General features: G+C 44.2%; 1 protein-coding gene across 2 annotated transcripts in view; it reads right to left on the minus strand.

The window, feature by feature from the left end:
• The window catches only part of XKR6 (XK related 6), a 308,257-nt gene that overhangs the window by 201,708 nt on the left and 93,669 nt on the right, over positions 1–12,880 (minus strand). The window lies entirely within an intron of this gene.

The raw sequence follows: 12,880 nt of genomic DNA on the forward strand, positions 1-12,880 counted from the left end.
GGAGCCAGACACAAGATTCAATCCCATCACGCTGAGATCAAGACCTGAGCTGAAATCAAGAGTCAGATGCTTAACTGACTGAGCTACCCAGGCGCTCCAACACTATGGACTTTGAACATGAAACTCTTTCAACTTAAGACCCCCTCTAAATTTGGGGTGGTAGGTGGAGACCCTGGCTGGAAAGATTTGTATCCTCTGGAAGCTGGGATATCAGGCATGCTGTGCTGGGGGGCAGGGGATATCAAAGGTGATAAAATATTAGGAAGAGAAATTGCTTAGTTCCCCGAGTTTGCCAAGAGCTGGCCATGGTGCTGCCTTGCAAAGATCAGTAAGAAGACTGGTAAGAGGTCCAAAGATAAACTCTTCCTCCTAGATGGCGATCAAGAAGCTCATTTTGCTCTGCTTCTGGACAAACCTCAGCCAGAAAATAACTCACGATCCCTTTCAACCTCTTTCAATTTTTCTGGCCCTCATTAATCAATAAATTGGTTCTGCATCATGGAAAGTCAGAGCTGAAATGAGCCTGAAGACCACACAAACCCGCCAGTCAGTTCCCTCATCTTACCGGAGGCCATAAGCTACAAGGAGGCCTTGGGTGGCCAGCCCAGGGCTCACGGCGCAGGGAGACCTGGTCGGGCTGCTTACTGCTTGCCTGCACACTCCATAGCCCTGCAATGGCCACGGTGGCCAACCCCACCACACCATCGGCCACCCCAGTGTTCTCATCCACTGTTTATCTCAAGTCACAACTTCAACCATGGCATAAAGATGCTTATGCAAGAAAAACTGGCTTGCATAAAGTTTGGTGCATCCCAGGCCCCCTGTGCCCGACCATGGACTAGGTTTCGCCCTGCCAGCACTTCAGCCCCTCTCACATACGCTTGGCCTCTTAGTTATGATAGATTTTTGGCAACATGACCTTTCTTCCTCCTCCTCCTCCTTGAAATTACCTGAGATGCCTCCACATCTGGTTCAAGCCTTTTTTACATGAAAATGATATACATAAGAGTGTAGTAACTCTTCAGGCCACACTGGTATCTCCTGTTTTTGTTTTCTTATAAATAATAAATGTATTGGGGCGCCTGGGTGTCTCAGTCGTTGAGCGTCTGCCTTCGGCTCAGGTCATGATCTCAGGGTCCTGGGATCGAGCCCCGCATTGGGCTCCCTGCTCCACGGGAAGCCTGCTTCTCCCTCGCCCCCTTCCCCTGCTTGTGTTCCCTCTCTCGCTGTGTCTCTCTCTGTCAAATAAATAAATAAAATCTTAAAAAAAATTAAATTATATTAAATTTTAAAAAGTTAAAAAAAATAATAAATGTTTAACTATAACACTAAATTTAGCCCTTTACACATCAGTGTCTTTATATTGTCTACTTTTTGTTTGGGGCATATATAACTTCTCAAATCGATCAGGGGACCTCAAACACAGAAAGAGACCTCACCTTTGAACCCTCTGTCTCCTGCCTCTTACCCCCACACATCCTCCTTTAAATAAGCCAGTGCTGGGAACAGAGTGAGAGATAACAGGACCAACAGTAACAAAGTAGTTGCCAGCTTCCAGACACTAGACTCACGTTGCCATGCCTGCTCCCTGCATAGCCCCATGAAGTGGCATCCCCACCACCCACCACTGTTGTCACCTTCATCATCACCACCACCGTCATTTCTGAGGCTCTGAGATGCTAAGTTCTTTGAGCAAAGCCAAGGCCCTTCCATGCTTTTCTCTCACCTCCTGCAGGCTGACTGGCTTCTCCTTGAAAAGCAAGATGCTGCCTATGGGGTGGACACTAAAAAAATCATAGGTCAATTCGTAGGTGAATTCCCTTAGAAAACCTTTTAATGAGGCAGCTCCAGGCTAGAGAAATAGGAGTGTATTTTCAGTGTTAACTAATGAGCATAGATCACGTTTGTACAGAGATATCAAATTGGCCATTTTGGGTTTGACTTTCTTTTCCCAAGCTGCAAATACTAATTGGGAGGCTTACACTCCATTTCAAATGAGATACTGCTGTATATCAAAGAATAATGAATGCTGGATTTTAAAAAGTATATATACATTTTTAAGCAGAAGAAAGCCTAAAATAAAAGATTGAAAAATCTGCCTAGGTAAAAGCATAACATTTTCTGAATGTCAGCAAATACTACAAACAAAGTGAAAAAAACAAATGAGGGAAAATATGTGTACAAGACAGAGCTTTCAAAGATCATTGAGAAACAACATCAACAAAACCAAACTCCAAAAGAAAAAGGAGCCAAGAACCTAAGAGGCATTTCACAAAAGAAAAGAAAGAAATGTAACCGATTCAGTCTCTGGGAGATCAAATATATGCAAATTAAAACAAAGGGATATCATTTTAAGCTGTCAGAGAGGCAGTTTAAGCACAACACCCTGAAACAGCCAGAGTGCACTGTCGGTTAAGGATATAAATTGGATCGGCTACTCTGGAACACGCCTCGTTAGGATTTCTCAAAAGGCATGATTTATCCAACAACTATTTTACATATATCTTTAGAGCTGGTAATTCCATTTCTCCGTATTTATCCTAAACAATAATCGGAGATGCACACACAGATTTAGTGCGAGGATTCTCTTTCACAGCATAACATATTTACACAATAGGCAATAAACAAAATGTTCATCAATAAGGGAGAACTGGATAAACTACAATACATCCATCTGATGGAATACCAACTAGCAAAACAAATGAGTAAGCCAACAAAAACCTCTTCAATAATATTTCAGATTGTGGGAAAGCATTCTAATACTCGAAAGAGTAGGTTAAAAAACTTAAATAGTAAAAAAACCAAAACCTTAATAGTGCCATCATCTCAGCTTGGTAAAATATGTTCATGAATGATACTTACCACAACGATAACAATAGTTCTCACTGAATCGTAGGAGTATAATGATTTTTTTCCTTTACACTTTCTATTCGTTTCCAAAATTTTTGGAGTGAACATGTATTACGTTTATAACAGGACACTCCTAGAACACCAAAATCAAGGCGTTCGTGTTTTTGAACTGAATAAAGATACCAAATTAATCCAATTGTTCTATACCATTGCACTGCTTAGCAGCAGATGCCCAAGATAGTTTGGAAAAGGAAGGAAGTCAGACCAACACTGATAAGAAACCAGCTTTCCTCTAAAAAAAAAAAAAAAAAGTACTTGCGAAAGTGAAAGACCATAGGAGACTCACTTTGCCCCAGATCTCATCACCCCAGGGCCAGCTGGGGCTCCTCTCTCCAGATGAGGTGCAGGATCCACAGTCACAAACACCACCCTGGGTTTCCATGCCCATACCTTTCTCTGTGTTTGACAATATTTAGCTATTTCTCAGCTAAGAGTAAGCATAGTTGAGACCTCCCTGAAAGTTACCCCAAGATCACATGAAAATCTAGCTGGAATAAAGGCGTTGTGTTTCCGGTTGGCAAATTCTGAGTGAGATTTAGCCCATTTGCATATGATTTGCACATCCTTTGTACCATCTGACAGGAATGGCGCTCCATAAATCAAAGCCACCCAGCTCTCAAGTTCTAGCTCCATCCGGAAGATGGAAGACAGCCTACAATCAAGTTAAATCCCATTTTCCCGAAGACAGTCAGTTAAATTTGTCACCAGCAGGATACTCATCACCTGCTGTCTTCCTGTTGCCCAAAAATGGCAAGTATAAGAAGTCTCATGTGACTATCTCCCTAGTCCATTAGCTCTGGCTCTAAGACCTCAGGAGACATCGTAACAACGATAATAACGAAAATGTGTATTGTCTCTACTGGGTTTCCTAAAATGTCACTGGAGCCACACCGCCCACTCCCCACCCCTCTGTTCATGATGCAGCCACCAAAGCAGAACAACCGTAATGAAAATACTCCGTGGAGCATTAGAAAGCTTGGGTTCTAGGATCAAGCTCTGTTTCAGCAACCTGCCTCCTGGGACCTGTCTTGTTATGTGTAGAAGGAGGTGACACCAGCAGTGCTCAACTCACGGGATAGTTATAAAGTTTCCACGAAAAAAAAAAAAGCATGTGAAAGTTCTTGGTAGACTAAGAGCCTTGCTATTCCGTGCAGTTTCGGCACCAGCTGGACTGGCTTCAGCAGCCAGCTTGTTGGAAGAGCAGAAGCACTTCCAGGTGCCTCTCCAGAAACAGCGAGTCTGAACCTGCAACCGAACTAGGTCCCCAGGTTATTCTGTCTCTGTCTCTGTCTCTGTCTCTCTCTCTCTCTCTCTCTCTCTCTCTCTCTCACACACACACACACACACACACACACACACACGCGCACACTTTGAGAAAGACTGAGCCAGAGGACCCAGGGGACAGGATGAAATGAAGTGAAATGAAAATGAGGTCCTATTCTTGCCAGTCTTCGGTTCTTTCCTGACGCTCTTCATGCTATGTGTATGTCTCACCCTTAGAACACCGTGTGCCAGAAAGCACACCAGAAAACTGTATTTCAATAATTTCATGACTAGAGGACAAAAGTTCTGTCTCCGTGCAAATCCCTGAGTTACTTACATGGTAGGGTTACCTGGTCATTTATGGCTTTATTATGTTCCTTTTCGGCTAAATGTTCCTTACAGAAAAGTTCAAGATATCTCTCCTCTTACAGAGTTTTGAAGGACTCATTGTTTATTTATCGCTTGCATAAGTGAGAAAAATCACCTAGAGTTCCTGTTTCCTTATATTTTAGTCTTTTTGCATTGTTGGAGAAAGAGATTTCTTTGTTCTTTTTCTTTCTTTTGAATCTTCAGTGGGGGGAGAAAGTCGAATTCATTGTTTCAAAACTTTTCATTTTTTTTTTTTTCAAAAGTTGTTTTTAAATAGACTTTCTGGCTTTGGAACTTTCTGGAATAGTCACCCATGGAAATATTTAAAATTATTACTAGCGGGGCGCCTGGGTGGCTCAGTCGTTAAGCGTCTGCTTTCAGCTCAGGTCATGATCCCAGGGTCCTGGGATCAAGCCCCACATCGGGCTCCCTGCTCCACGGGAAGCCTGCTTCTCCCTCCCCCACTCCCCCTGCTTGTGTTCCCTCTCTCGCTGTGTCTCTCTCTGTCAAATAAATAAAATCTTTAAAAATAATAATAATAAAATAAAATAAAATTATTACTAGCTTCTGAATTTAGTCCACAGAAGTCTAACCAAAAAAAAAAAAAAAAGTGTGGTAGTCATAAGAATTTTGTTTACTGATGTGGTCTAGTAGAAAACAAGAGTATGGAGAGCTTCCTCCTCTTTCCTGAGCCCTGGGGGAGCCTAAGCCAAACCCTGAGGCAGGCATGTTGTCATTCTGCCATTTCTGTCCTCCTTCTGCCCAGAGACCACACACTATAGACCCACAGCCCATTGCCTCATCAATACCCGGCCCTGCATTATTCAGCCCTCCTCCCCACTGAGCAAAGCTCCCACCCCCTCGGGGCGCTTCTCTTAGCTCCACGGGTGGCAAGAGGGCCATCTTGGCCCACCAAACTCACACTCTGAAAAACTGTAAGCTCCGTGAGTGTCCTGTTGCCTTTTGTAACCTTGGCCTCTAGCACAGTGCCTGGCATCCTGGTTGCTGCTCAGTCAGTATCTATTGAATGTATTCATCCGCTAAAATGCTGCTTAAAGGCTGAGCCTACTATTAGCACAAGTTACCCTCCAGCCGGGGGAACGTTACAAATGATGGTTTCAAGCGAACATGCAGGTAGAAAAGGAGCTGGAAGCAGAAATGGTGCTGCTGGTCAAAGGCAGCCCTACGTGGAGATGGGGCCCTGAGATAATCGCTGCTTTGTTCCCAAGTCCCTGACTCCCTTCCAGTGTTGAAAAGCTCCCAGTATCTTCACCAGCCCCTAAGTAGGAACCGTGGGGATTCATTCACTTGTCAAACAGCACACATTTACTTGAGTTTCTAACATATGTCAGGTGTTGTTGTAGGTTTCAGAGGAACAGCCTAGAACAAAACAAAGACCCTGCCCTCTCCAAGCTTATGTGTTAGTGGAGAAGACAAATCTTTACTGTCAGCTTGGGGTGACTGCTATGAGGGAATAAGGAAGGCATGAATGGGATGCTATTTCACACAGGCAGGGCAGGGAAGGCCTCTCGGATGAGGAGCCCCTTTAGCAGAGAGCTAACAGAAGCAAGAGAGGAGCCATGCGGGTACCTGCGGGGGAGCATCCCAGGCCGAGGGACCAGCCAGTGCAGAGGCCCCGAGAAAGGACAGCGAACACACTAACGGGCCTGGCGGGTGAGTACAAGAGTGATAGCACTACACTGTGGTAAGTAGCGCTCATTTCTAAGAAGAGAGAGTAGAACTTACGACTTCAACCTATGCCAAGCCTTCTAGAATAACAGGACACTGAGTGTTTAACTCTGAGTTCTCCTCGTGGTGTTTGTTGCACAATGATTTCACCCAGGAACCATCCAGAGATCTTAGGGACGAAAAATGGCTGGGGAGGGGGGCATAGGCAGAAGACCACCACGGGGGGATCCAGTTAGACCACTTCCAGAAGGTACATTCCCCTGAAAGAACCAAAATGAGCACCACTCACACTTAACCCTTGTAAAGACTTCCTACGTTGAAAAATAGAGCAGTTTGCCATACGATTTTCAACATCTCTGAAAAACGTGCTGTCTCTTTGATCCACCCAATCAAAATAGTGAAAGTTGGAATACAAGCAGTTTCATGCGAGGAAGCTAGAAAGTTCCATTTTTAGTTTGGCCTCATATGTGCTCATCATCCTGTAGTCCAAAAAGCTTCTGCTGGCATTGGCCTTGGAGTCGGTGTTCTGAAAGCGGACTGCAAAGGTGCTCTGTGAGCCGAAGGCACTCCCGATGTGAGAGCAGTGCCAGGAGAGACGCGAGTCCCACCTCACCCACCCAAAGGAGAGAGCACCATCTCTAACCCCACCCCACCTCGCCATGTTTTATGCAGAGCTGGAGACAATAGTTGCTACTAAAGTGCTTTGAAAAGTGCGCACATGGGCACACCAAGTGCTCAATGGTAATGTCTGTACCAAATTCTGCTATTGTGTATCCCCCCGTTCTAGGCATCCTGATTTTTGGATGTGGCCATCATTTACACCAAGGAGATAATTGGGTAAGTACAGATATTATACAGAAGGATATTCATCGGAAGCCAAGTTTATAAGAGTGAAAAACGGGAAAGAAGCTGAATAATGAACATTGTAAGCCACGGAATTTTCAGCATTGGGAGTTAGTTGGTTGCATCCGCACAGAGCTGCTGTTACAAAGGATGCCATGAGCACGGATAAAGGAGAAGTCCAAACTGCTGATGATCAGAATATTAACAGTAGTGAGATAGTGAACTTTGCCCTTTTTGTCTTCCTGCACTATTTGAATTTTTAGAAGTCGTATCCTTTTTATGAGAAAAAGTTATCTGCATTTTGGAAAAACAGGGATTGAGAGACAGAAGAGAGGAATGATTACCAACCACCTTCTCTGTCTTCCCTCTCTAATTCCCAGAGATTAGAAACTGCAAACCCAGGGGAACCAACAATTCTGGCCCATGCCCACTTGAAAGTCCCACATGGGAGAAGCCACAGAGAACAGCCCTGGTCCCCTCCCACCTGTAGAATGGAACCGCTACTCTTCAGCATGAACTTTGGGGGCCTCCATGATCTGTTGCATTTTAATCACCCTTAAGTTTGACCTTGCTCGCCCTGGCCTGCTTTAGCTCCTGGTGCTACCTCTACCTGGCCTGTCCTCCTAAGACCCCCTTATGGAATAAACACAGCCAGCCCCCGAGGGCCCTTGCTGGTTTGTTTTTAAGTTGATTCATTACTTTTAGTAATCTCTACGCCCGACATGGAGCTCAAACTCATGACCCGAAGATCAAGTGTCGCATGCTCCACGGACTGAGCCAGCCAAGCGTCCCCGAGGGCCCCCTTCTAAAAGCCCATCCTTCTTCCTCAGTGGGACCCCTGCACTCCCGGAGTATCCAATCTGCCATACAGTCTAGCTGCATGTTATGATCACGCCCACCTCCCCAAATCATGTCACTGAGAGGCCATGTGGGCCGGGCCCCGGAAAAGAAAAATCGAGGCAGGAGAAATGACAGTAGCAAAAACAAGGAGGAATGTGCACGGCTGCGTTTGGATGCAACGAGGGCTTCCAGTACGGAGCGACTGCAAAAGTGGTAAACAGTTGTTGGAAACCCTCCAGGATTGTTTTCTCGCCTCCTTAGCGAAGCCTGCCGGTCAGTGCCAATCTAGACCCACACCGTTTCTCAAACCTCACTTTCCCAGCGAGGGCTACTCTGCGCTCCCTAAACACGCAGGCCTGCCCCGCCCACCCCGGCGGCGTCCTGAGCGCATGCGCTCTGCTCTTGGCCGCGTGTTCTACGGGCTGGTCGTCCACAGGCTGGGTCCGTGTAGCTGCGCTACAGTGTGAACTCCGCGCTTTGTGTGCTCTTTCCCCAAAGAGCCGGGAACAGCGCCTGTCACTATGCTGCAGGAATGAATGATTGACTCCAGTGGCCTGTCCAACAGGCTTCTCAGGTTCCCCTACCAAATAGCTTTTTGCGAAAATTATTTTGCTGTAGACTTTCACCCTGAAGAAAGGTGGGGACAAACAGGAAGCAAGGATGGCAAGTGGCAACTGCGAGTGTTGAGATACGTGGTCTTTCGAGTCAGCTGAGTCTAACGACTGAGAGCCTCTGCCCACTCATAATTTGATGCCCACGCAGGCACCAGTGTTCTCGAGAATTCGGGTTTCCACCAAGAAGAAGGTAAGGATGAAGACAGGGCTGGAAGAGGCAAGAGTTAACGTGCAGAGCTCAGTCCTGGTCCGCTCAGTCATAAAAACATGAGGATAAACCAACAGTACCGGTAGCCTGGCCCAGTGGGTGTCGCACTTTTGAGGATTTCTTCCCTGTCCCAGTGCCACTTCCCTAGGGCTATCCCCGTTTTCGGACTCTTGCTCTGAATTTCAAACCTTTCAGGTGATCATCAGCTTCACTACCAGTGGGGGCCAGAGGATCTGAAGGGCAGGAGACTAGTGATGGAAAGGGGAGAGAAAAGACCTTTACACTCTTTGCTTCACTCAGATGACCAAATTTATCATTTTTTTAAATCAGAATTTAAGTCTTACATAATAGTGGGTACAAGATGGAATTCTAGGTCAGCGGCTGCTGGCATTTTTTCCCCCCCGAGGAAATGGCAGCTATGGAATTAACCTTACTTCTTAAACAGATAAAAATCTAAAAATTATAATCTAGAGGAAGGGAGAAACTACAGTTTGCTACAGTGACTTCTTAGATGTTACATAAAAAGCAAGCAAACCGGAATTGCTTATGCTGATAGATGTGAAAAGCAAGGCCTCCAACACCTGCCTGACTTCCTAAAATCACCAAGAAGCTCCAGTGCTCAGACACTGTGCCACCCAGCCCCCACACGGGAAGTATGCTCAATCAGACCCAACAAGGACAGCCGGAGACAGAGCGAGCCGTGAACCACACAGTCGCCTTCGCTTAGCCTAGTACTTAAGGATAATTCTCATTTCTGAAAGTAGGAAACTATCTTACAGTGATGTGAATATTTTAGTATTTTCCAGAAGATCCCACAAATGGGGCTTTTAAAATTGCATAACTCATTCTGTGATGCGGCTTTTTTAGGTCAAAAGCTGTCCTGGAAAGGTCACTGAGAGCCACTCAGGAGCTAAAGAAAATCCTAATTCCTAACAGAAAGGTTCTGAGGTATGATTTGACTAAAAATGTAACTTGGTTTGGGGCAAGACTGAAAGAAACATCAGCAAGAGAGAGAAACTAAATTTCCTGATTGTAACGGGTCATATCAAAGATCCACGGTAAGTAATTTGTGTTTTTTCTTCCAAATACAAAATGGCAAATCTCTAATTTTTGGTCATGTCATATTTTAGATGAAATGACTTAAATCAGTGTGTATCTATTTATCTTTTCTCTGCTACATAATTGAGAATGTTCAAAATACTTAACCCAAAATTTTCATGGCAAAGTGATGCCCTCCAGTACTGAGAAATTTACAAGCCCTTGCTGAGTTTCCCACCGGCGGGAAAGGATGTGAAGCACACAGCAAATGAAGTCCAAAATATCCCTCAAACCAGTTTTTTATTTAGTAATTTCATTCTTGCTTTCAAGTCCCAGTGAATACAGAAAGCAAGTGTCTGCCTCACTAATCTTAGCCCTGGGTTTAGTAATTCAAAGTTGGGTCTCCTAAGAAAAACAATGCAGACTATGGCAAGCTTTCCCTAATGAACAATTTGGTAAGAAATCTGCAACATCCCCGACATTAAGGGAGTACTGGAAACCATGACTAGAGGCCACGGACTTCCTCTGAACTTGCCTACAAGCACCCATTTAGGAAGGATACCAACCTTCATCTTTAGATGCCAAAGGAAGAAATCTCAGTATCTTTCTTGAAAACTTACTCGACACATTCCATACATAATATAGCTAGCACATAGGTGGATGAGATATAAAAAAGTGGTCTAGTCACACAAGACGATGGTATATAGAGTCAATCTTAAACTTGTTATTGGAGATAAGCAGAAATAACACAAGTTACAACCATTGCATTGTTTCTCGTCATTTATTAGTGTAGAATTTTTTGCAGGTTGGTGACTATTTTGCAGGTTGAAAAGTTATCTGCAAAGTAGTATAAATGATTTCCTCAGAGTTTGCGTTGTAGCGGATCTTTGCATTATTTGAGGTTTCAGTTTATCTTCACATAAAACTATTGGAAATCTGTATGAGAGATTTCCAGAATGAGTTTTTGGTCAACAGTTGGTTGAAACAGGATGATACTAGCTGTCCTTTTAACTTTTTTTTTTTAATTAGTCTCTACACCCAGCATGGGGCTTGAACTCACCACCCTAAGATCAAGAGCCACATGCTCTACCAACTGAGCCAGCCAGGCACCCCTTAACTACCTTAATTAGGCTTTTTAAGACAGTGACTCCCACTCTACAGCAATGCTGAAGTAATTATCTAAACCTGCCCAAACTGTTCTTTGGCACATCAATCAGTGTCCTGTGAACTATGCGTTGCAGGATAAACAACTGGGACCTTAGTATGTTAATCCTGCACATTTCCAAGAACCTGCAGCACACAGCCTTTTGATTTTACAGGCCAATAAATTTTTAAAAATATCTTTAGAGAACTAATTTGACATGGCAAGCCTTTTATTTTACCAAGGGTATACAATAGAGGGAATGACATAAACGTTTAAAAGGACAATTTCTTCAACTGAAAAAAAAACACAAATTTTTGAAGTCCCTAGCCTGTCCTTGTTTTTCTTTTTTCTATTTTGCCTCCACCTGGCACCCATCCTCTGCTGGTCATTCAGGAACTGTGGGGATAGACTTCTAGTACCAAGCTTCCTTGACCTTGGATTCAGGCCAAGGGAGCACAGCTCACACACACTGACCCCACCCCACTACTGATGCCACATGGGTGTCTTTCTCTTCTCTTCAAATGACACAGCCCGCCCCTACCCCGTTCCCACCAACTCACTACCACTGTTACCTTCGACAGCAAAAGGTTGCAAACCACTAATTTAGACTCTCACTTACAGATCCTTTTGTTCATTTCTTCTTCAGCTTGCCCATATTTAATAAAAATTTAATTACTAAAAGCTCCTTCAGGGTACAAAGCTACTTTATTTGGACAAAGTTTGCTACATACACAGAAAAGCTCAATATGCATTTCCAGCCAGCCCAATCCCAAGCACTTGGTTAATTACAGCCAAAGCTTCAGAAACTCTTACTGAAGACACAGACCCTGTTCACAGTAGTTTCACATGTGGAAAACAAGTATTCTAAGAATACTTGCACATTACATGAAAAGTAAATTATATACTTTAAAATTTTACTCAAAAAATATTTTCAAACTATTAGGTTTTAAATACTGAGACCACTTAAGTTTAATATTTATTAGAGTGAGAATCAGAAAATTATTACACACAGTGTATACTCTTTTACACAAAACATATTTGCACGTTTCTGAAAGCTACTTGTAAAAATTTTGTTGAGTAATATCACATTTTGCATGTCACGGTAATATGATAATGTTTTTAAGGGATACTTTTTATTTTTTTTTAAGTAAGACACACCAGGATAGTCAATGTGGGTTCATGGTTAACCTGAAATTTGGCCTGTTTTTTGACAAATTTGTCAAAATCCTATGGACATGATGACTTTCTCTGCACATGATCTGCTGTGACTCGAGTCCAGCGGAGGACCCCAGGATCTCTCTTCAACTACTACCTCATTAACTCATGACCCCAGGAACACAGAGGTCAGCTGCGGTTCTCCCTGTGCCTACAGCACCATGAGGTCTAGTCTTGGCCTCAAGAGAATGCGGTGGTGCAGAGGAAGAGGGGACCGCCACACGCAGCAAAGTGCCCGGCACAAGGCAGAGATACAAAGGAGACTACTGTCAACACCGCAGCTAAAAGGCTGTATATTAAATTCAGTGCTGTGAGTGTATACAGGCAGACCTCACGCAGCCCGGATCCCCGACTCTAGATCGGTTTTATTTCTAGACCAGAACATGCAGGAAGGGAGATGAAAATGAAAGGACACAAGTGGACTCTTACAGTAAGGCAACTGCCATCCTCCCATCGCGGCCAGAACAAAACACGACAATGGGAAGGAAGAAGCCTGAAACAGTACCTTGACCTAAGCAAGGGGCTAAAATTGGGCCACATTTAGAAGAGCTGAAAGGGAAATGTAACACAACTACCTGGAAGGGATAAGCGGGATAGATTTAACAGGATGCTGGAACCCTACATGCTCCATGTTTTCCTCACATTTAAGTCAACGGTGCCGAGAAAGATGGACCGAGAACAAGCATCGGGGCACACACAGCTCAGGCTCCTTTCTCAGGGGACATGAAAGGCACATGGGAGACAGAT

The sequence above is a fragment of the Mirounga leonina genome, unplaced genomic scaffold, assembly GCF_011800145.1.
Source record: "Mirounga leonina isolate KUSES-001 unplaced genomic scaffold, KU_Mleo_1.0 Mir_176, whole genome shotgun sequence".
NCBI classification, from domain to species: domain Eukaryota; kingdom Metazoa; phylum Chordata; class Mammalia; order Carnivora; family Phocidae; genus Mirounga; species Mirounga leonina.